This window comes from Lutra lutra, chromosome 1 (genome assembly GCF_902655055.1).
Source record: "Lutra lutra chromosome 1, mLutLut1.2, whole genome shotgun sequence".
Classification (NCBI taxonomy): Eukaryota; Metazoa; Chordata; class Mammalia; order Carnivora; family Mustelidae; genus Lutra; species Lutra lutra.
Genome location: NC_062278.1, coordinates 9,977,535 through 9,999,697, shown reverse-complemented (window position 1 = coordinate 9,999,697; position 22,163 = coordinate 9,977,535). Strand labels below are relative to the sequence as shown.

At 40.3% G+C, this 22,163-nt stretch overlaps 1 long non-coding RNA gene across 1 annotated transcript; it reads right to left on the bottom strand.

Moving 5' to 3' along the window:
• Window positions 1-11,550: 11,550 nt before the first annotated feature.
• On the bottom strand, window positions 11,551-17,297 carry LOC125095254 (uncharacterized). The gene is made up of 3 exons (XR_007125888.1): window positions 17,124-17,297; window positions 15,688-15,881; window positions 11,551-13,764 (listed from the first exon to the last, which is right to left on the bottom strand). It is a non-coding gene; the product is annotated as an uncharacterized LOC125095254 (long non-coding RNA).
• Window positions 17,298-22,163: the final 4,866 nt, after the last annotated feature.

Sequence of the window (22,163 nt, the reverse complement as noted above, 5' to 3'; positions counted from 1 at the left end):
GAAGGCAGGGCTCAACCCACTGAGCCACCCAGGCACCCCAATATAATATTATTGCCTTTAAAGAGTAGGTTCAAAATCATGATGAGAGCACTCTGTTTACAAAGTAGTAGAAGCAGAACTTGAGTTGCTCCAATTTTTGTGATTTAGATGCCCACTTAGATTTTTGGTTTCATGTTTAAAATTTAAAATAATGAAACAGAATGCAAAAACAAGGTCTAATCATTTTGCTGGGTAGGTGCAAATTATCATTCCTACATTAACTATCTTATAGAATTTAAATACTAGCCTTAAAATTGAAGTTAATTTACTTATAAATGTTATTTGGTTCAAAATGAAAGAATGAGGAAAGACCAAGGGCCATGATGGAAAGTCATGGAGGTTTCAGATGAGGACAATCCTCCCAAATGGAGGAAATCGTGTTTGTCCTGTTTGTAGAAAATGCTCTCAATAGCCATGGTCATGCCTATGAGGATGTGAGTGTGTGTATGTTCACCCGTGTGCCAGAAAGCATTAACACGCACAAAGAGTAGTCTCACAGCTCTCCAGAACAACTATGTATAGAACTTGGTGATGGGTTGTTTAATGGTAAGCATGTACACGAGACTCAAGACAATCTTCAGGATTGCATGGGTGAAAAGGAAGCTGAAAGGAAGAAGGGAAGGCTTTCCAATTTATGTTGCTACATTTACTTTCTTTTTTTTAAATTTTTCAAATTTAAATTCAGTTTAATTAACATATGCTAGATTATTAATTTCAGAGTTAGAATTCAGTGATTCATCAATTGCATACAATACGCAGAGCTCATTACATCATGTGCCCTCCTTAATGCATACCCTTGAGTCTGTCCTTCCCTTCCTTCCTTCCTTCCTTCCTTCCTTCCTTCCTTCCTTCCTTCTCTGCTTCCTTCCTTGCTCCCTTTCTTTCCCCCATAGACATGTATTTAGCACACACTATGGGCTAGGCATTGTGCCAGATTTGGGAAATACAGCCCCTGTGCTGATAAGACTTACAGGGGGGTGTGGGTATATGTGTGCACATACGTGTCCTGAGGAAGTAAAGGGATTCATGGAGTCAGCAGTGCTTCCTTCCCATAGCAGCAGCACTAGCGACTCCTGGAAACACCAGAGTATTAAATAAGTTAGGAGAAAGGTGATGAGCACGTTGTCCATCTCCTCCTGTGGGGCACCCTCACTATTGCTGGTAGCTTCTTGGTCCACAAGTCCAATCATCTGTGTATGCCCCTGACCTGTGAGTCACTGAGGAGCCCTAACTGTGACCCTGACCATAGTGAGGGGGGCCATTTGTTTGCCCTTCAAAACGTGACCAGCTGGCCCATTAATTTTGCAGCATTAATTCTAAGAGGAAATTAGATTCCAACCAGAGTCATTAATCTTTTAAAAATAGAGCCACAAGAAGAGAACATTGATAATCAGAATGTAATTTTCTGTGTTAGGAAGTGGTCAAGACATTGGTGTCAGGGCTTCTGTACATCTAAGGTTCTCAGGGCATTTTCTCGGGTGACTCAACCAGGTCAAAGCAATGCTTTTAAGTCTGGGGGGTGAGGGGAAGACCACTTCAAAGGGCCAAGCTTCCTAAAATTTCGCAGAGAATCTTGGTCAGCAATGACAAAGAGCTAGGCATCTACTGAATCATAAACACCCAGTCATTGATTATTCTCCTACTTAACTTCTCTTCTTCATTTTTTTCTTAATATTTTATTTATTTATTTGAGAGAGAGCACACAAGTTGGGGGGAGGGGCAGAAGGAGCAAGAGAAGCAGACCCCCCACTAAGCAGGGAGCCAGATGTGGAGGGCTTGATCCCACGACCCGGAGATCATGACCTGAGCCACTGGCAGATGCTTAACCTACTGAAGCACCCAGGCGCCCCAACATACTCAACTTCTCTTCTTAGTAAGACAATTATTTAGAATATAGGTTTATAAATCTTGGTGCCCAAAGTGGCTCAGTGATGGTTAGAAAGCTACCCATTTATGTATATTTATACTCTTTTTTAAAACTTGTTAATCTTTCTGGAGTCTGTCAGCTCTTAAAAAATGATGATGATTTTCATTAAAGGAAACTAGGTCTTTTTCAATAATTGAATCTAAAAGCAAAACCTTTCCTAATTAGTTTATATTCTTTTAATTTAATCCCTTATTGCTTCTGTATTCTACTCATACTGAAACATTATTTACCCACATTTGTTTTTATTCAATTCATCTCCTTTGTTTTCAGTCATTTAATTCCAGGCCTTTTAAAAATACAGTCCTATCATCTAGGGCTTCTAAGGAAAATTTGCTGTGGGAAATGAATATTGGTAAATATTTGTCTTCTTGTTGCACCCACCTATTATTAAGAAAAAATTGAGCAAACAGAAAACCAAAGTAATGTGAGGTTTTATTCAAGGACTTGCAGACCCAATTTAACTATTTTTTTATTGATAATATAGAAGGGGGAGAAAGTCTTCAATAGGTTTTTTTTATAACTGCTCCTAACTATTCAAGAGCTATGGCTAATTATACCATCTGCCATCACAGGAAGAATACAGACTAGTGAGGACTTAAAATCTCTAGCTAAATTTCAGGTCCCAATAAAAAATAATGGGGTTTGGGACCAGAACCCAATGATGATGATGCAGACTTTGGTTTGGTTTCACAAGTGCTCCCACTGATAGGAGGGTTTATGACTCTAGCTCTAGCCCTTTTTAACCAAATCAGAATCAAGAGTCCACTCACATGTAAAGTGACTCTACAGATCTTTATTAAAATATTTTCTCAACTGTTCAGCTATATTCCTTAAAGCAAAGCAAAGATTACTTCTAAAAATATCCCCCTTATTTTTTGCAAATCAATTGGCTTTATTTTCCATCTCCAACTATCTAATATGTATATCATCTCTTCATAACCCCAAATCCTGAATGCATCACAGCTGTACATGGCTTACATGTGCAAGAGATGTGCATCTCCAAACACATACTGGAGTCTTCTTCTAAAAATCTCATCAGAAGTTTCTTTGAGGAGAAAGTATGTTTCTGACATTTCTATGTTCTATGGTGGGAATTACAAAACGCCTGTCCCTATGCTGTAGAGAGCCACGATATCTTCACCTAAGGATGTGCTAGCCTTCCTCCTGATGTATTCCCGTGCCTATTAACATATGTTTTTAGGAAGGAAAAGGTAAATCAATGTTGTTCATATTCCATGAGGAATCTTCCCCCTGCCCCATCATCTCAGTGTGTTTTGACTTTTCCTCCTCGATAAGCATGTCATCAGTAGGTAGAAACTGTAATATTTTAATGCCAGTTATACAAATAATGTCACAAGCAGCAAATTTAAAAAACAGAAAAGATTTTTTAATATTTACTGGAAACACTGAAATAGAATAAGTATTAAATATTGGCAAATTACTATCCCAGGAGGCTTTTAGGTTGCGATGTTCAATTTATTATAGGGGTAGGAAATATCTTGATGAATGTGCCATTGAACTCTCATGTCAATGGCAAATTAATTTTGTTATAGAAGAGAAAATGACTTTTATTTTTAATTCAAAACATCAGAAATGTCAGCAGTCGAAGTGACTTTTGGTTTAACCACATCTTCTCTAAATTGGCAACAGAAGGCAAAGGCCTAAATTTAAGCACTGCAATTATGGTTTTGGTTTCAGATCCATCGCACAGTTGTTAGTTACCATACTTGAGCAGAGGAAAAAACTGCTCAGGGTAGGGAAAGGAATTTACAAACTGCCACAACAGGTTAATTTAGACTAACTTGGACTCCAATCATGGGAGTCATACATGCCTTCTGGAATTATTTGGCCAAGCTAGTCCTGGTTAACTCAACAAGAAGAGACTCCTTTGGTTTTTAAAGTAAAAAAGACAGAGACATGAGAAAAGGCATTTTAAAATCTAATACATGAGCAACATTTTCAAATGGAAAACACCTTAACTGGACATCCAAATTTTGAAGTCTAGTTTCTGGGTTTCAATGTCTTTCAACCTACCTATGAAAGTTAGACTCGGGGACATTTCATGGAGGTTTGGAATCAAGATTTGTGTTTTATGTCCTGCCACCATTATACCACCATGCATGTTACCTCCTTTGCCTCATTGTTTTACAGTCACAAAGCAGGCGTCACGCTTTCAGGGCAATGTGTGATCAAGTGGCAATGACATTTCCATTCATTCATTCAAACAACCCAGAAATTCCACTCCAAGTCTCTACCCTGAGTAACTCTGGCATGTGTGTGCAGGAACACACAAATAAAAATATTCTTGCCCCAAAACAAAAACTTGTACATTTTTTTAAAGATTTTATTTATTTATTTGGCAGACAGAGATCACAAGTAAGCAGAGAGGCAAGCAGAGAGAGAGGAGGAAGAAGGCTCCCCACAGAGTAGAGAGCTCCATGTGGGGCTCGATCTCAGGACCCTGAGATCGTGACCTGAACTGAAGGCAGAGGCTTTAACCTCCTGAGCTACTCAGGCGTCCCATTTTTTTTTTTTTATTTTATTTATTTATTTGACAGAGAGAGAGATCACAAGTAGGCAGAGAGAGAAGGGGAAGCAGGCTCCCCGCTAAGCAGAGAGCCTGATGTGGGGCTCGATCCCAGGACCCTGAGATCAATGACCTGAGCCAAGGGGGCAGCAGCTTAATCCACTGAGCCACCCAGGCGCCCCTGTTTTTGTTTTTGTTTTTGTTTTTTTAATCTAAATTTCTAACATCAGGAGAATGAATTCTTTTTTTTTAATCACTTTTTTAAAATTTATTTTCAGCATAACAGTATTCATTGTTTTTGTACCACACCCAGTGCTCCTTGCAATCCGTGCCCTCTCTAATACCTAAACGGGATATGTGTGTATATATTGTTTGTGGGTGTGAGGACATAAAACAATGGGATACAATTCAGGAGTGAAATGTATCAATATGCATATATCTCAAGATGCAAAGTATTAAATGAAAGTAACAATTTTAAGTAGAACATATGGGTATGGTACTACTTATTTGGAGTTTATGTGCAAATTAATACCCTGCTATGTTTTATTTTATTTTTTTTTATTGTTGACAATTTTTTCAAATATTTATTTATTTATTTGAGAGAGAGAGAGAGAATGGGGGGAGGGGCAGAGGGAGAAGGAGAGAATCTCAAGCAGATTCCTCGCTGAGTGTGGATCCCATGACCATGAGATCATGAGCTGATCTCAGCATGAGCTGAAGTCAAGAGTCAGACACTTAACTAACTGAACCACCCAGGCCTCCCTCCACTGTGTTCTATAATAAGCACGTAGTGAATTTATAAATGAATGCATGAGGATGAGAAACACCAACTCTAGAGAGTGTTTTTTTTCCTTGAGAATGGGAGGCCAATAATACCAGGGACATAACTGACTGGGCAACTTCTAATTACTAATACCTTACTGGACAATAAACATAAGAATCATCATTATACTATTTTGATTAATTTTATTAATTGATCAATAAAGTATATTTTATTATACTAATCTTTATTCCTTTTTGTACCTATGAAATACTTAATATCCATTTAAAAATCTAGACAAAGGGGGTCAGTAGGTGAAGTATTGGAGACAGATTTTTTCTAGGTATTTGCTAAAGAAATCAGTCTGTTGTAAAGGTGAACAGCAGAATTTGCTCAGTACTGAGGTGACCTGTGCAGTTTTGAAGGGAAAGAATCCAGTAGGAAGCAAGGGATTTAATATTCCATAAAAAGTGATGATCTACGTGGTGGGACCCCTGTGTAGGCTGGAGAAAATGGCATTAAGACAACAGACAAACGAGGTGATTAGTAATGAAGAATGGACAGCATTTTTCCTGAAGCTGGAATGGAATTAAAGATGGAACCAGAGAGGGTGAAATCCTCTGATGTTTGGAGGATATGAGCTAAAGGAGCTCATGCTGGATGGTGTTGATTTCAGCAAATAAAGAAGCTGAAATGACCTGCCCGATCCTCTTCTGGCCCTGAGGCTCACATGGCTTCCCGTTCTCTGTGTCTTCTCTCATCGTTGTCTCCTGATGTCCTGGGTACTTACATGTCCTCTCCACAAGCCGCCCATACCACCACAACATAAACTCTTTAAAGGGGCATATAGTACCTGCTTTCTTTACGCCAACATCTTTAGCACCTACACACTCATTCACAGCCTGCAGGGGAGGGTCAAAAAGTTTGTTGAGTAAGGAAAGGCAAGAGGTAACATTAAGATTGGATTTCAAACAAGTAAAGGCATTTTACAGCTTCCTTGGGGGGGAGTGTGCCTAAGTCCACAGCCCAGAGCAATGACATTATGGATCTGAACCAGGACTGCGTCACACATGGGTTCAGTGTACATAGGTCTGTGACTTCCTTCAGCAACTCTGAAGGTTAAAATCAAGAACTGAAGAGCCAACTCTGGGAGTGATCTGGGATTGTGGTTGGCTCAGCAGGCCCACGAGTAGGTCAAAGGGGCCTTGAGACTCCCAGCTGAGCGTGAGAGCCAAATTAAAATGTCTGACCACAGAATGTCAGCTGTACAGAGCTTGGGAGTGTCAAGTAGGAAAAACGAAGTGAAGCAGGAAGGGGAAGATGTTGGAGGCCCCACTGGGGACAAAGAGCATGAACAGCAGGGGTGGTGGCTGAACTTCCGGGTGACTCTGAATAAAGGTGATATCAGTTGAGTCAGCTGGGGTGTAGCAAAGAGCTTGGAGCTTCAGCCACTAAGGTTGTCATTGAGAATGGTGACGATGAGGAAGAAGACCTATGGGAGCTACCAGACAGCAGAGGCCCTAGAGGGACAGTGGAGTGAGGTTCACAGAGCAGTGGGAAGCAAAGAGAAAGGAAGAGTACTCTTTCCCTCATCAACCAAGATCTGGATTTTATAGACAGAAGACCGGGTTCATAAAAGCACAAAGAACTAGTACTAAGGATAAGTGATTGCAGGCAGTTGAGAAAGATACAATGAGAACCATGGTAAAATGCCCACTCAAACTCTATACCCCTTAATAGGCTCCTTCACCACTAAATCTTCTGATCTACAAGCATCTATTACGCTGATTCCTCCACATGTTTGATATGTCCATCTAACCTCAGTTTTATGATAGAGTAAGCTAACCTGATAGAAGAATGAACCCAGATAAAAAATGATGGAAACTGACATGTGTGAATATTGTTCTTGTAAATGTTATTATATAACAATAAATATTTAGGAGTGCTAAATAATTGGGTCAAGAAATAATTAGGAAAAAACACTGTTTTGGTCTGTCATTTTGTAATATGAAAAGATAAATTAACTGAACTTCCCTGTTTGTTGATCAAAGAAACAAAATATCATTGGCAACCAGTGGAGCCCTTAAGAAGCATTGGCTCTGTTGTTTTTTTTTTTAATATATAAAAATATGACATATATAAAAAACAACAGCAAAATCCAAACAATCTGAGAGAAAAGAAGTGCATATGAGTACTGTTTTGCAAAATCATATAAGATATTCCCGTTGGGAACTGCCAGTGGGACATAGCTCATCCAACTTCTCAGCTGAACGGAGCTCATGAAAATAGAGTTGGTGGATGATGGAAAAAATGCTGTATATCTTCAACAATCTTTAAATATAATCTGATATTAAAAACAATCTAAATAAAGATGATTAGGAAAAAATTATGGAAGTGTCTGACTCATAGTGGGGACAAGTGGAGAAGGGAAGTTCTGAACAGGAAACCAATCTAAATGTGTGTGAATCTAGTTTGGTCAATGAAGGTTACACCAGTTGCTTCAAGATTCCAAAAGATGGTCAGGGATAGTCACATTGTTTGATACCTAAAAGAATATTTAGTAATTCTTTCCTCTCCATGTGAGTTCTTTTGTTCTGTAAATCCAAAGGATGTAAATTCTTAAGATGGAAGAACCCTCAGTATTTCTAATAGAATGGTAAGTATCCTCCACTATTAAATAAAAAGAAATAATCAGGGCGCAATTGGGTCCTTACAATGCTTCTTCATGTATCAAGAGCACACATCTTCTAGCAATCTGACAGTAATGGGCTAGCCTAAAACTGGGCAATCATTTCTCAGAGAGCCGTGTTTACCTAATTAAGAGCTTCTCTGTGGTCCCCAGTTACTTAATTGTGTCATTAGCGGCAGTTTTGACATGAAGAGCAACTTGTGTCTGGAGCACCAGCCTGGCCTCCACTAGGGAAGCCCAGCAGAGCAGCTCCCAGGGGGGCTGGCAGCGGCCTCCTGCAGTATGCACAGCACAAAATAGAATAATTGGTCCCCAGAGGGGCTGTCTCCTCAGCTGCCAATGGGGATTTTTTTTTCTTGTGAATAAAAAGCCAAGCCTCCACAACTCCTCTGCTGACTATTAACTTGCTCTGGTGTGTGCTAGCTCCTAGGGTTGGGGGTGGGGGTGGGTAAGGTCCCAGCAATTGTGACCACTGACCTCTTTGCAGCCCTGGCATATATGACAGCACCTAACCAAGGGTCCTGATATAGGGGAGAATGTGGGCAAGCTTCCTTCAAGTTAGACTGATACAGTGTGGAGTGTACCTAAGACGCAACCAACTGGGTGAGATCATGGGGGTTAAACTCCAGGGGTGGGGCCCAAATGATGCTGTGTCTTCCTGTAATAACACAGCAAATGGCCAGAATTGACCATGACCATGACCATGGTAGTAGTCAGGTGGGAGGTTCCTGCTGCATGTTCCATTTTTCAGCAAAAAGAGCAAAAGAAAGAGTGAATGCAAGTGTTCAAAAATATTTCCCAGGGAAAAATATCAACTACTTCTAGAAAGGGTTTTATTTTGGGTTTTTGTTTTTGGAAGGGGATTGTTTTTAAGTTCTGCGTGTGTGTGTGTTTTTTTTTTTTAAGGTTTTATTTATTTATTTGTCAGAGAAAGAGAGAGAGAGCACACAAGCAAGAAACACAGCGGGTAGAGAGAGAGGGAGAAGCAGACATCCTGCTGAGCAGGGAGCCCAGATGAGGGACTTGATTCCAGAGCCCTGGGATCAGGACCTGAGCTGAAGGCAGACCCTTAACCAACTGAGCCACCTGGGCATCCTGAGATCTGGGTTTTTTTTTTTTTTTTTAAATTGAGATATAATTCACACACAATAAATTCTCCCTTTAAAAGTGTACAATTGAGTAATTCTAACATACCTTTGCAGGTGCTTAACCATCAGCACTGCCCCATTCTAAAACATTTCTATCACCTCAAAAAGAAATATCCACCAATATCCAGTTCCTCTCTGCCCTCAGTCCCTGGAACCACTAATCTATTTTCTGACCCTATGGATTTTCCTGTTCTGGACAGTTCTAGAAAGGTTTTTGATTAACAGGTTTTTACCTATCTAATATGAATTAGAGTTGGCAAGTATTAAAAGTATTAAAAGCCTGACATTTATTTATTTCGTTTTTAAATTTTATTTGAGAGAGAGAGAGAGCGTGTGTGAGCAGGAGCCCAAGCAGGAGGAGGAGCAGAGGGAATAAGAGAAGCAGACTCCCCACTGAGCAGGGAGCCTGAGGAAAAGGAAGCAAGGCTGGATCTCAGGACCCTGAAATCAAGACCAAAGCTGAAACCAAAGTCAGGTGTTCAACCAACTGTACCACCCAAGAGCCCCTTTTGGGGCATTTTAATTCAAGACTATATATCTCTGTAAAAAGGAAAAAGAAAACAACTTCTGCTGCTTAGAAAGTGTCCTAAAAAGAATATAAATAGAAAAACTGGTAATAAAATTTTACTTTGTTAAAAACCATAAAAGATTCAGATTTATTTAGCCACAGCAGATGATTGAAAATTAGTTATTATAGATATAGATATAGATAATATGATCTTCCATTATATTTTCTAGAACACAAATTTCTTTAGTATAGGGTCACTGAAATAATTTTTGGATGCATCATTCCACCTCTGTTTTCTCCAAATAGAATTATAGCTGTTCGTCCAATGTTTCTGTTGGGGTTTTTTCAATTTGAGCTCTTAACTCTAGAACACCTGTTGGCAAGTTAATACCAATTTTTTGCTTTAAGAAGATCTGTTTAACACATCTTGTATCACTGGTTAGTTAAGAGGGGAACATTTGCCACCAATTAAAGCTGTTTTACTTCATTACAAATGTTAATGTTGGGCACTATCTTAGTTTTGTTTCTCCCAGAAAGCAGAGCCTGAGACAAGAGCTTGCAGGAAGCTTATTTGGGAAAGGATCTCATGGACCAGGAGAGGGAGAGAGAAGCAAGGAAAGTGGAAATAGGGAACGCTTATCCAAATGTATGTAACTGAGCTAAATACAGAAAACAAGAGATATCACTACAACCCAGGTAAGATGTTATCGGGTCATAGCTGTGGGCAGACATTTGCTGCCATAAATGGCTGGTGTAAAATCTGGTTGTAAGAGGCCTCGGGTAAAGAGTCTCAATCTTACACACACAATGGATAAAGGACTCACAAAAGGTGAACCATGGTTCTATGCACACGGCACATCTATCTCTGTGTGGAACTTCAAACAAGAAGCAATCATTTTCAAGCTGCATAGTTTTAGAAATTCTCATATGGTTCTGGCTACAAAGGCAGTAGAGGTCAGATTAGTGGAGAGATCATGGCGAGGAAAGGGCCTCCTGTGGCTGACATGCAAAGATGGTCCATTGCATAGGACCGGAAATAGGAGCCTGGATCAAGATGCAGGAATGCCAGGGTGGGGAAGGCAAGACCAGGTGGGAACGGAGGAGGGAGTTTTGTCCTCTTTCCTTAGCCGGACTAGATAAGGAGATGGTCACCTTCTTAGTGAGGATGAATTAAATACCCATCCTCAGGCCTCTCTGCTCCTTGTAGATGGTAGAGTGCACATAGATCTCATTCCAGAGTTCAAATCCAGTCATCCTCAGCAGAATGCTTGGCATCCAACAATTATCCACTTGTGAAGATAGCACTCAAGTAGGTGGGCTTTGCCTCATTATTAGAAATAATGTTCCCATTTTTGTTGTTGTTGTTGTTCTCATATTTTTCAAACACAGCGAGTGCAGGAGTAAATTGAGATGTCTTTTCTGGAGGTGGGCAATTTGACAATAGGAGCTAAAGCCTTAGACTTGTCTATGCCCTTTGACCCAGCAAGTTCACCTTGAGGAATGGATCCTAAGAATAAAAGCAGATACATTCACAAAAATGTATATATATAAGGCTGGGTATTAAAACGTTGTTAATAACATTGAAGACAACTTTTTGTTTGTTTCAACTTTTAAATTTAATTTTTAGTTAGTTAACATGTAGTGTAATATTAGTTTTAGAAGTAGAATTTAGTCATTCATCACTTACATATAACACCCAGTGCTCATCAATTTTATGTTTTTTAGTTTTTATTTTTTAATTTGAATTCAGTTAACATATACTCATTTGTGAGGTAGAATTTAGTGATTCATTAGTTGCATGCAACACCCAGTACTCATTCCATCACATACCCTCTTTAATGCCCATCACCCCACCCACCTCCCCTCCAGCAACCCTCAGTTTGATCCCTATAGTTAATAGTTTCTTATGGTTTGCCTCCCTCTCTGTTTTTATCATTTTTATTTTTCCTTCCCTTCTCCTACGTTTATCTGTTTCATTTCTTAAATTCCACATCTCATCAACTTTTAAATTCATTAATTGGGGGACAGTTAATAACATTTTAATACAGCCATAAAATAAAATGCTAGGAAGTTATCAAAAACCATGGTTCAAATGTGTACATATTAGCATAGAAAGATGACTACCAATTGTTAAGTAACAAAGCAAGTTAATAAACTGTATGATTTGATTCCATTTATATAAAATTTTATATACACAGAGATATCTGTCCAGACAGATATTTATCAAATTTTTAATGGCTCTTTTCTCTTGGCGACATTTCAGGAGATTTTTTCTTCCATATAGTCTATATATCATTTGGGATTTAAGTCATGCTATTATTTTTGCAATCTAAAAAAACAGTAAAGGTATTTTCATTTTGAGAAAAATAGATTCTAGTTCCCAGTTTGGGCAAAAACATGTGGGTAGCTCTGACCTTAAATTTAGTCTGGGTGTGCTGCTTGCTATAGCAACATGTGATAATTAGCTGACTCAGGGTGTATTTCCACTCTATTGACACGTAAGATTTTGGCTGTCTTACTTTGGGATAGATTGAGGAAGATGAGCCAAAACTCTAGATTTATGGGAACTATAAATAACTTGCCAAAAATCTGAGGACACTTTCTTTCTGCATGTTGTCAGAGCACTCACCTGGTGTGTCCAATCTACCAATCATCCAACCCAAATTCCTGGTTTGCTCAGAGTACAAGTGAGTCATTCACATTAGAAGACTGGTGTTTGAGACAGAAAGTAAAATCAATATCAAGAGACATTGCCCTGTGATTTTCTAAATATCCTTCTTTCTCTTTCTCCTCCCAGTGTTTGCTAAGTTCATTTGAAGTTCAGCCCTTACCCTATCACACCTTATTGGAGGTATGATTCAATTTATTAGTAAATGCATTGGTCTAAAATATTTTGTACAATATATCGAACAGCACATGGTGAGACTATGCAAACTGTAGATCATATGCTGATAAAGCACACTTTATCAGTCTATCAATTAGACTAATAGATTAATTAGATTGATTTGTTAAATAATAAGCTTGTGAGGTCTTCATTGCTGTAACACTAATGACTGTCTTACTGATGGCTGAGAAGCATGCATACATTCTGATTCATCAAAAGACTAAATTATGCTCATCAAATAATTGCATTGTATTCTAATTCTCTGCTAATAGATAACTCATGTGGTAGTTACAGAAGACTTGATGAATGATATGTCCCTTTCCCTCTCCATATCAGATAATTCACTGCATATAAGTGACTTTGTAAGTATTCTCTTTTCAAGTACTACCTTTTTCCTCTACAGATACATAAAAAGCATTCACAGTTTTCTGAGTCATAGAAAGACTGGGAAGCCATGATACTTAGCTCATTCCCTGTACCCTGAATCCTCTATTCAGGATACAAACAGAAATTCTGCACATCCACCCTGTTCCCAGGACAGGGCTGGGCATCCAAAAGCAGATAGTAGATGCCTGCCGGTGACCAGAGGGCTAGAACCCAGATGGTTTCTTGGCACAGGATTTTGACAGTAAGTAGCCTGGCAGGAGTATCAGCAGCAGAAACCCTTTTCTGACTTGCTTTGACAATGGGCCTCCAGGCAAGTAACCCCCAAGCTTGGATGGCAAGTAACCCCTAAGCTTGGATGGACCTCACAGAAACTCACAGTTCTGGACCTCAGAAGGGAATTTTCTCTGGCACAGTCCCCGGAGATTAAAGGGTGTTTGCCTTTGTTGTATTTGTTGCCTCAAGAGCACGGAGGTTTTGGTAAATTACTTTAGGCTATTTTAAACTCAGTGATTTTATTTTTTTTTTAAATCTAGAAACGTTTTTCAAAAAGCATTTTATTGTGTCTTAATATCTTTTATCCCAATTTACTTCACTTCCTTTGGTTTCTACGAGCATTTAAAATGACTAAGATTCATAGACCCTACCTCCAGAAAGGCTGATGATTAGGTGAGTCTGGGCTGGGCCCCAGACTTCCTTCTAATTAAAAAGCAGCCTGAGTGATTCTCAGAGGCAGCCGTGTTTCATAACCACTGACTGAGTAGCTCGATCTCAAGAAATGGGAAGATCTTGTCTTTGACTTACGTAATTTTCTGGCACTGGGCAAGACTTCTTCATCAGTCATTTGTAATTCCAGTATTTATGGAGAACATAAATGTGTATCAATTACTCCTTGGCCCTGAAAACAGAGACAGTATCATGAGCTGGGAAGTCCGCATCGGGTGGAAAGCCAGACTTCAGGGATGTTGCCTTAAATCTATCAGTGCAGTTTTATTTTCTGGAAAGAACAAAATATTCTCAAAATTTCTAAATGATCCCTAACTGGAACTTAAATAAAAACTTGAAAAAAAATTCTAAATAATCCTTTGAAAAAGGTAAAATAGAGCCCTTTGAAATAGGATATAATTCATTTGCATATGGCTTATAAAGGCATTTAGCAATGGAAACTTATTTTTCTTTTAAACAAAAATGTCATGAGAACTCGGATACATACTATACCAAAGTGTTTTTTTTTTTTTTAAGTTAAAACTGTATGTAATACGTTTTCTAGTTTATAGTTGTTTGGAGGACTCTTTTTCCGCTCTCACTTACCTTGATGGGGACTCAGGTCTCTAAACCTCCATGCTGAGTATCTCTTTCACCCTCTCACAGATCCCAGGAGTGAGGCTAGAAGTTGCACATGAACCTGAGCAGCCATGACTGGGCCTTGTCCTCCCTCCAGTCTCGGGGACCCACCTGCTCTCTGCCTTGTCATCAACACAGAAGACCTGCCCCACACTGCCCACCCCATGCCTGGTCCGATGGGTGGGCGAATCCTATTCTGGGCTCCTAAGTTGGTTATTATTGCAACAAACTTCAACCTCCTCCTTCAACCTAGCTTTTGCCCATCAGGAATGAAGGATCCTATGGGTTTTATCTCTGCTGGTCTGATGCCTGTTCTTATTGCTCACCTAATTAGGCAGGGAGAATAAGACCACTTTCTCACCCTCCTCCAATCTTAAGCAATTATATTTACTTACCACAAGGTCAATTTGTAAGAATGATGCAAGGCTGTCCTGATAAATCAGAATTATAACTAAATATTGGCCATGCTGTAGTTGCAAGCACAGAATGGAGCCTCATGTTGTCTGCCACTTATCAGCGGTTTGACCTCAGGAAAACCATTTAATCTCCCCATATCTTGATCTCCTCATCTGAAAAATGGTTCCTTCCTCATAGGATTATCACAAAGTTTACATGAGTTGATATTTGTGTGAGTAAAATGTTTACAACCGTGCTTCATATGGAATAAATGCCTTATGAGTGCTTGCTAACATTACTATTATTTCTTTCCCCTGGTGGTTGGTATTTGGTGACACAAAAAACTCTTCACTCATGACAGAAAAATAGCCATGAAAGATAATTTTCTCCTCTTTTATTTGTTTGTTTGTTTGTTTGTTTATTTATTTTAAACCACCTGCTTGGTTTTTCCATTAAACCAAGGTGGCTGGAGACACTTCAAATGAGGTCAGCTCCAAACCAGTGCATGTCAAAGGATAAAGTAATTATAAGTACATCAAAATTATGTATATTACATATGTGGATGCTCAGGTTTATTATAAAATTTTAAGCATTTGAAATATTTTTACATGAAAATTGAATTAAACATGAAAACCCTGAAGTACTTTTTTGGAACACAGTTTGAGAACCGGTGCTCTGGACTGTACTTGAGTAAACCAATCCTTCCTGCTGGCAAGGTAGGACTTAGGAGGATTTTTTTTTTTTTAAGATTTTATTTATTTATTTGACAGAGAGAGAGACACAGTGAGTGAGGGAACACAAGCAGGGGGAGTAGGAGAGGGAGAAGTAGGCTTCCCACTGAGGAAGGAACCCGATGTAGGGCTCAATCCCAGGACCCTGGAATCATGACTTGAGTCGAAGGCAGATGCTTAATGACTAAGCCACGCAGGTGCCCCATTGAATGGAATTTTTAAACAATTCTAATTAGAGTGACAGACACAAATACTACAAATTCAAAATCGAAGCTTAAGATCATGACACGGATGACTGGCAATCCCTCTCTGAGTTTCTTGTCCTATTTCTGGGAGCTCTGTTGACTCACCTTCAAAGGGCTGCATTCATGTTATATCCTTGTACATAGTGCCCCAAGGTGGTGAATGAAATGGTCTTTATTGGTGATTCACTGCTTCCTTGGTGATTCTGTGGTTATGCTTACAGATTTGACCAATGTTATTATCCTTTGTGTTAGACAGAAAAATGGCCCCTCAAAGATTTCCACATCTTAATCTTTAGAACCTGTGAATATGTGTGAACATGTTACCAGAAACATGGCAAAAAGGACTTTATAGATATGGTTGTGTTGGTCCAAGAGATGCGGAAATAATCCTGGATTATCCAGGTGGGTCCATACCAATCATGTGAGTCATCAAAAGCCAAAAACTTTTCCTGGTGGTGATAAGAGGGAGAGGTAACTAAAGAAGAATGGTCAGAGAGAGGCAATATGCCAGTTTTGAAGGTGGAGCAAGGAGCCATGGGATAAAGAATGTGGGCAGCCTCCAAAGACTGGAGAAGACAAAGGAAGAGATTCTCTCCTAGAACCACCTGGAAGAAATCCAACCCTGTCCATGCCCTAATTAAGCCCAGGAGGCCCAGCTTTAGATTCTGACCTCTAGAATTGTAAGATAAATTTGAGTTGCCTTAAGCCATTAAGTCTATGGCAACTTATTACAACAGCAATAGAAAACTAGTACTTAACCTATTCAAGGTCTATAGAATTTTTAACAATATTAACCATTCTTCAGCCAGTTTCACAGGTGTAAAAGAGAGAACATCTCATGTCCTTCTTGTCAAACTGGACCTGACTTCAATGCCTGTAATCATTCATTTAGGAAATATGCCCGCTGTGTTTCAGAACCTACTAGGGGCTAGATATTGTGCAGAGCAACACAGCATGAAGAGAACAGAAAACCTTCTCCAGAGAAGTCACTTGTCCATATAGGAGAAACAAATTCCTCATCTTCATCTTCTTTCCCGATTCACTAAGCAAAGTGTACACACCTGGGAGCTTGTAGCATTAATTTAATTTATTCCTCAACAATTCTAGGAAATAGTGATATTATCAGTATCCCCATCTTACTGATGAGAAAACTGAAACACAGATAGAGGAAGAGCTTTCCAAGGTCATATGCTAATAAATGGTGGAGTCAGTATATACTCCCACACTGCCTGGCTCCAAAGCCTAGGACGCTGAGTATTACAACACACTGTTTCACATACAAATAATATACAAATAGTATAAATGCCAAAGTGATAAGTAAAACAATAGAGAAAACATGTTATACACCGAGTGCTATGGAATGTCAAGGTGATAGTCTTTTCAGAAAGAGATGAAAAATGTTTGCTGGAATGATAACATTCTATGTTAATGTGAGTTAATAATGATGGCTGGCTGCTCTTTGCCCATGTATCATTCAGCTTCTACTGCATAACACTCTGAAACTTAATGGCTTAAAATAGTAAGCACATGTTAATGCTCACCAGTCTGTCGGACATCCAGATCATTCTCCTGCAAGGGGCTGGACTCAGTCATGAATCTTTGGTCAATGGTGATTCAGGTGAGCAGCTCCACTGATCTAGGCTGAACTCCCTCACAGGTTGGAGGTCAGCTGGCTATAGATTGGGCTGCCTTAGTTGTCCTCACATGGACTGTATCTTCCCACATGCTTGTCCAGGCTTGTTCACAGAAAGCTGCCAGGGTTCCTTGAGATCCAACAAACTGGCATAGCACTACATCTGCTGTTTTCTACTGGGTAAAATAAGACACAAAATTCAAGGGAACCAAGATAAAAAGATTCAAGGGAACACAGACTCCATCTTTTGATGGGAGAAGATGCAAGGCACAGTGCAAAGGGATATGGACACCGGAAGGGTGGAAAATTAGAAACATTTTTGTTATCAGTTAAACACAGCACACATTGATTCATTTAAGCCTCCTAGCAAACTTCTGATATAGGTAATATCATTTCACTCATTTGATAGCTGTGTAAACTGTAAAGCCTGCAGGCAGATAAGGGGCAATTTACTTTGTGCACCCAAAGCTCACAGGGGAACAAAGGCAGGGTTTCAAGGATTCTCTGGTGTCCAATCTAGCAGGAATGCAGCTGCATGCTGTGGAGGGGCAGAGGCTGGGAAGGTAAGCAGGTCAGAATGAGGTACCTGGCAGCAGGAACAGAGGGTAGAAATAACTATGAAAGCTCGAGTCTGTTGCAATCCAGGCAGAAATGATAAGTGACTGAACCAGGGCCATGGCTAGGAACTTTTGACTAGAGGAGAGAAGAACTGAGAGACAGTTAAAAGGTAGAACAGACAGGATGTGGCCACTAGCTGGATGCAGGGGGCAAGGAAGAGAGAAGTTTGAGGAGCATAAAGAGAAGGGGATGACATTGATAAAGTAGGCAATCTAAGAGAAAACAGCTTGGGGAGGGGATGGAAAAATGGGAGGGTGTGAGCAGGCCAAAACAACTCATTCACCATTTACCCCATCAATAATTTAGTGCCCATTATGTGCAGGTACTGTTCTAGGCACTTGAGATACATGAGGGGGAAAAAAAAAAAACAGACAAAAATCCTGGAGCTTTCATTTTTATAATGAAAGACCAACAATATGAACCATAATCATAATGAAGAAACAGTTTTTATAGCGTGATAGGAGGTTATAATTATTATGTGTATTAGTTACCTCTGCTACTGTAACAAAATTATCTCAAATCGGATAGTAGAAAATATCAGAAATGTATTTTTTTATGGTTCTGGAGGGAAGCGTCCAAAATTGGTATCACTGGGCCCAAATCAAGATGTCAGCAGGGTTGTGCTCCTTCTGCAGTCTCCAGGAAAGAATTCATTTTGTGCCTCTTCCAGCTTCTAGTGGCTCCTGGCATTCCTTGGCTTCTGGTTGTATCCCTCCAATCTCTGGCTCCAGGGTCACATTGCCTTATCTTTTACTGTCTGTATGAAATCTCCCCCTGCTTCCATCTCATAAGGATACTTGTGGTAACACCTAAACAATCCAGGATAATCTCTCCATCTCAGAAATTGTAATTTAATCACATTTGCAAGGTCTTTGCCATATAAGCTAACATATTCACAGATTCCAGGGGATGAGGGCACTGATGTTTCTATTTTTCTTTTATCATTATTATTTTTTGTAGGAGGCATGACTCAACCTACCAAACTACCTACAGCAAAGGAAACAAAGGAAACAACCTTCTTTACAAAGGAAACACGAGTCAGAGTATGTAGGAGCAGGAGAGCTGGGGACATGATGCTGGGGATGTGATGCTGAGCTATAAGACTGGGTGGTACAGACATGTCTTACTTTGGAAGTAATGTTGAAGGCATCTGAGGACAAACATTCCAGGTGATGTGGGGAAGTTGCAGAGGGCAGCACTGTTCCATGAGTGGAGAGAGGGGTGCAGAGAAGGGCACAGGATGACTTCAAGAAAGCCTGTGTCAGATATAGTGCATTTAAGGTGACTACAGAAACTGCAGATCCTGGTTTGGTTGGAGGAAAGATTTTACACATATAAGGGGGAGGTGAGGTCACAGTCAGAGATGAGGTCTACCAGAAGAAATATGTAGAATGAAGAAAACAAAGATTAGAGAACAGAACCAGATGGCAAATCAGTGTTTGCTGTATTGTGTTGATGATTTCCAACATCAAATGGAAACTGCAAACTAACCATACCCAATTTCTCAAGTCTTTTGGCTATAGGAGTATATGATTTTAGGCGATTTCTCTCCATAGGCACATGCAGCCTCATACTGGTCACACTCTGATGGCCGAGATGGCCACTTGGAATCTCTTGTCACTAAAAAATTTCAGCCCAGGTTAATCTTCCCATTTTAGGAGGTGGAAGGCCCAGTTGTGTGCATGTACAAGAGTATATGTAAAGATTTTGTTCTGTTCTTGCCTCCACATCCCAACTTTTCTTAAAGTACTGCCATGGTCACTTTGGAATAAAGGGCATGGGTGAACTTTTGAAGATTCAAATCAGGCTTCCATCAAAGGTCAACCTCTGCTCTTCCTGCTTGTGGGTCACCATAAACAGTGTCTCTCAAACTTTCTGTTTATTAGAATAATCTGGGAGCTTTTGCAGATCTCAAAAACTATGTCTTGTCCCAGGCCAGCTGACTGGCTCTCAGGATTTGGGGGAGAGGGCAGGATTTAACCCCCCAGGTCATTGTGAAGCGTGAGAGGGTTGAAAACTATTGACATAAAGCATGTGGAACCCTTTTTCAATCAATATGGTGTCCAAGGCTTTAACTATAATTCGGCTGTGATCCATGACCTTCTAAAAGATCAGATTAGACATTGCACATTTAAGAAAGACTGTGATGGGGGCGCCTGGGTGGCTCAGTGGGTTAAGAAAGACTGTGATGATGATGAACTGGTCATGAAAGGAGCCACCACTGAACCAGGCATTGCATATTTTCTTATTTAATCCTCATGGCGGCTGAATGAGGTAGCTATTTACTATCCTTTATGAATTAAGAATTTGGAGTTCACTGAAGAGCCTTGCTCAAGGCCATATTGTCAATAAGTAACAGAACTAAATGGGCGAGGGCATGTGTATCAGCTTCCAAAGTCAGTACATCAATAGAAATGCAATAAAAGGGGTGCATGTGGTGTGTTTGCATGGGGTGGGAAGCATGAGCCCAGTCCTGGCTTCTCAGAGGAAATGAATCTAAGCTACCTCCTGAAGGACACAGTGAAGCCAGATTGGGATGGCCAGGGATGGGTGCTGAGGGAGGTGCGTGCTAGAAACATGGCAAAGTAGGAAGAAAAGAATGCTCCAGGCAGGGGGAATAACATGAGCCAAGGCCTGAGGATATATACAATATGCCCATGATCCGGGTGAGAATAATTATTTTTATTAAGATTTTATTTATTTATTTGACAGAGAGAGAGCACAAGCAGAGGGAGCAGCAGGCAGAAGGAGAGGGAGAAGCAAGTTCCCCGCTGAGCAGGGAGTGTGATTTGGGGCTCGATCCCAGGACCCTGAGATCATTACCTGAGACAAGGTCCGGCGGTTAACCGACTGAGCCACCCAGGCACCCCAATCCAGGTGTGAATAAACAGAGGATGTCCTCAACTGACTTAGGTAGAAAGAGCAAAGTATCAAAATTAATGTATTAAAGGATCGATGGGGAAGAGAGCACATTGAGTTTATAGAATCCAAATTCATACAAGTTCAATAATAGGAAAAGGTCATATAACTGAGCAGTGATGTGAGAAACTTATTACAGAAAGTGGGTAAGAAAGAAAGTCTTGTTGTTAAGGCCACCATGCAGTTTGTTTTTGATTGTTTGTTTGTTTTGTTTTGTTTTTAAGATTTTATTTGTTTGACAGACAGAGATCACAAGTAGGCAGAGAGGCAGGCAGAGAGAGGAGAAAGCAGGCTCCCCACTAAGCAGAGAGCCTGATGCGGGGCTGGATCCCAGGACCCAGGGATCATGACCTGAGCCAAAGGCAGAAGCTTTAACTCACTGAGCCACCCAGGTGCCCCCGCAGCTTGTTTCTTTTCTTTTCTTATTATTATTTTAATTTTTTTTATTTTCAGCATAACAGTATTCCTTGTTTTTGCACCGCACCCAGTGCTCCATGCAATCCGTGCCCTCTCCAATACCCACCACCTGGTTCCCCCAACCTCCCACCCCCCGCCCCTTCAAACCCCTCAGATTGTTTTTCAGAGTCCACAGTCTCTCATGGTTCACCTCCCCTTCCAATTTCCCCCAACTCCCTTCTCCTCTCTAACTCCCCTTGTCCCCCGTGTTATTTGTTATGCTCCACAAATCAGTGAAACCATATGATAATGGACTCTCTCTGCTTGACTCATTTCACTCAGCATAATCTCTTCCAGTCCCATCCATGTTGCTACAAAAGTTGGGTATTCATCCTTTCTGATGGAGGCATCATACTCCATAGTGTATATGGACCACATCTTCCTTATCCATTCGTCCGTTGAAGGGCATCTTGGTTCTTTCCACAGTTTGGTGACCGTGGCCATTGCTGCTATAAACATTGGGGTACAGATGGCCCTTCTTTTCACTACATCTGTATCTTTGGGGTAAATACCCAGTAGTGCAATTGCAGGGTCATAGGGAAGCTCTATTTTTAATTTCTTGAGGAATCTCCACACTGTTCTCCAAAGTGGCTGCACCAACTTGCATTCCCACCAACCGTGTAAGAGGGTTCCCCTTTCTCCACATCCCCTCCAACACATGTTGTTTCCTGTCTTGCTAATTTTGGTCATTCTAACTGGTGTAAGGTGGTATCTCAATGTGGTTTTAATTTGAATCTCCCTGATGGCTAGTGATGGTGAACATTTTTTCATGTGTCTGCTTGTTTATTTTCTAAGAGAATTGCCACCATCCATTCTAGAAGTGGATTAGACCTTATCTACTGTAACCCTTTTGTTTACAGAATCTAATCCTCAGAGAGTGTTGTGGTTTGCCCCACGTCCTGGCAGATGCCTAAATGTCCCCAAGCTGGCCCTGAGGTCCAGTGTGGTTGACTCC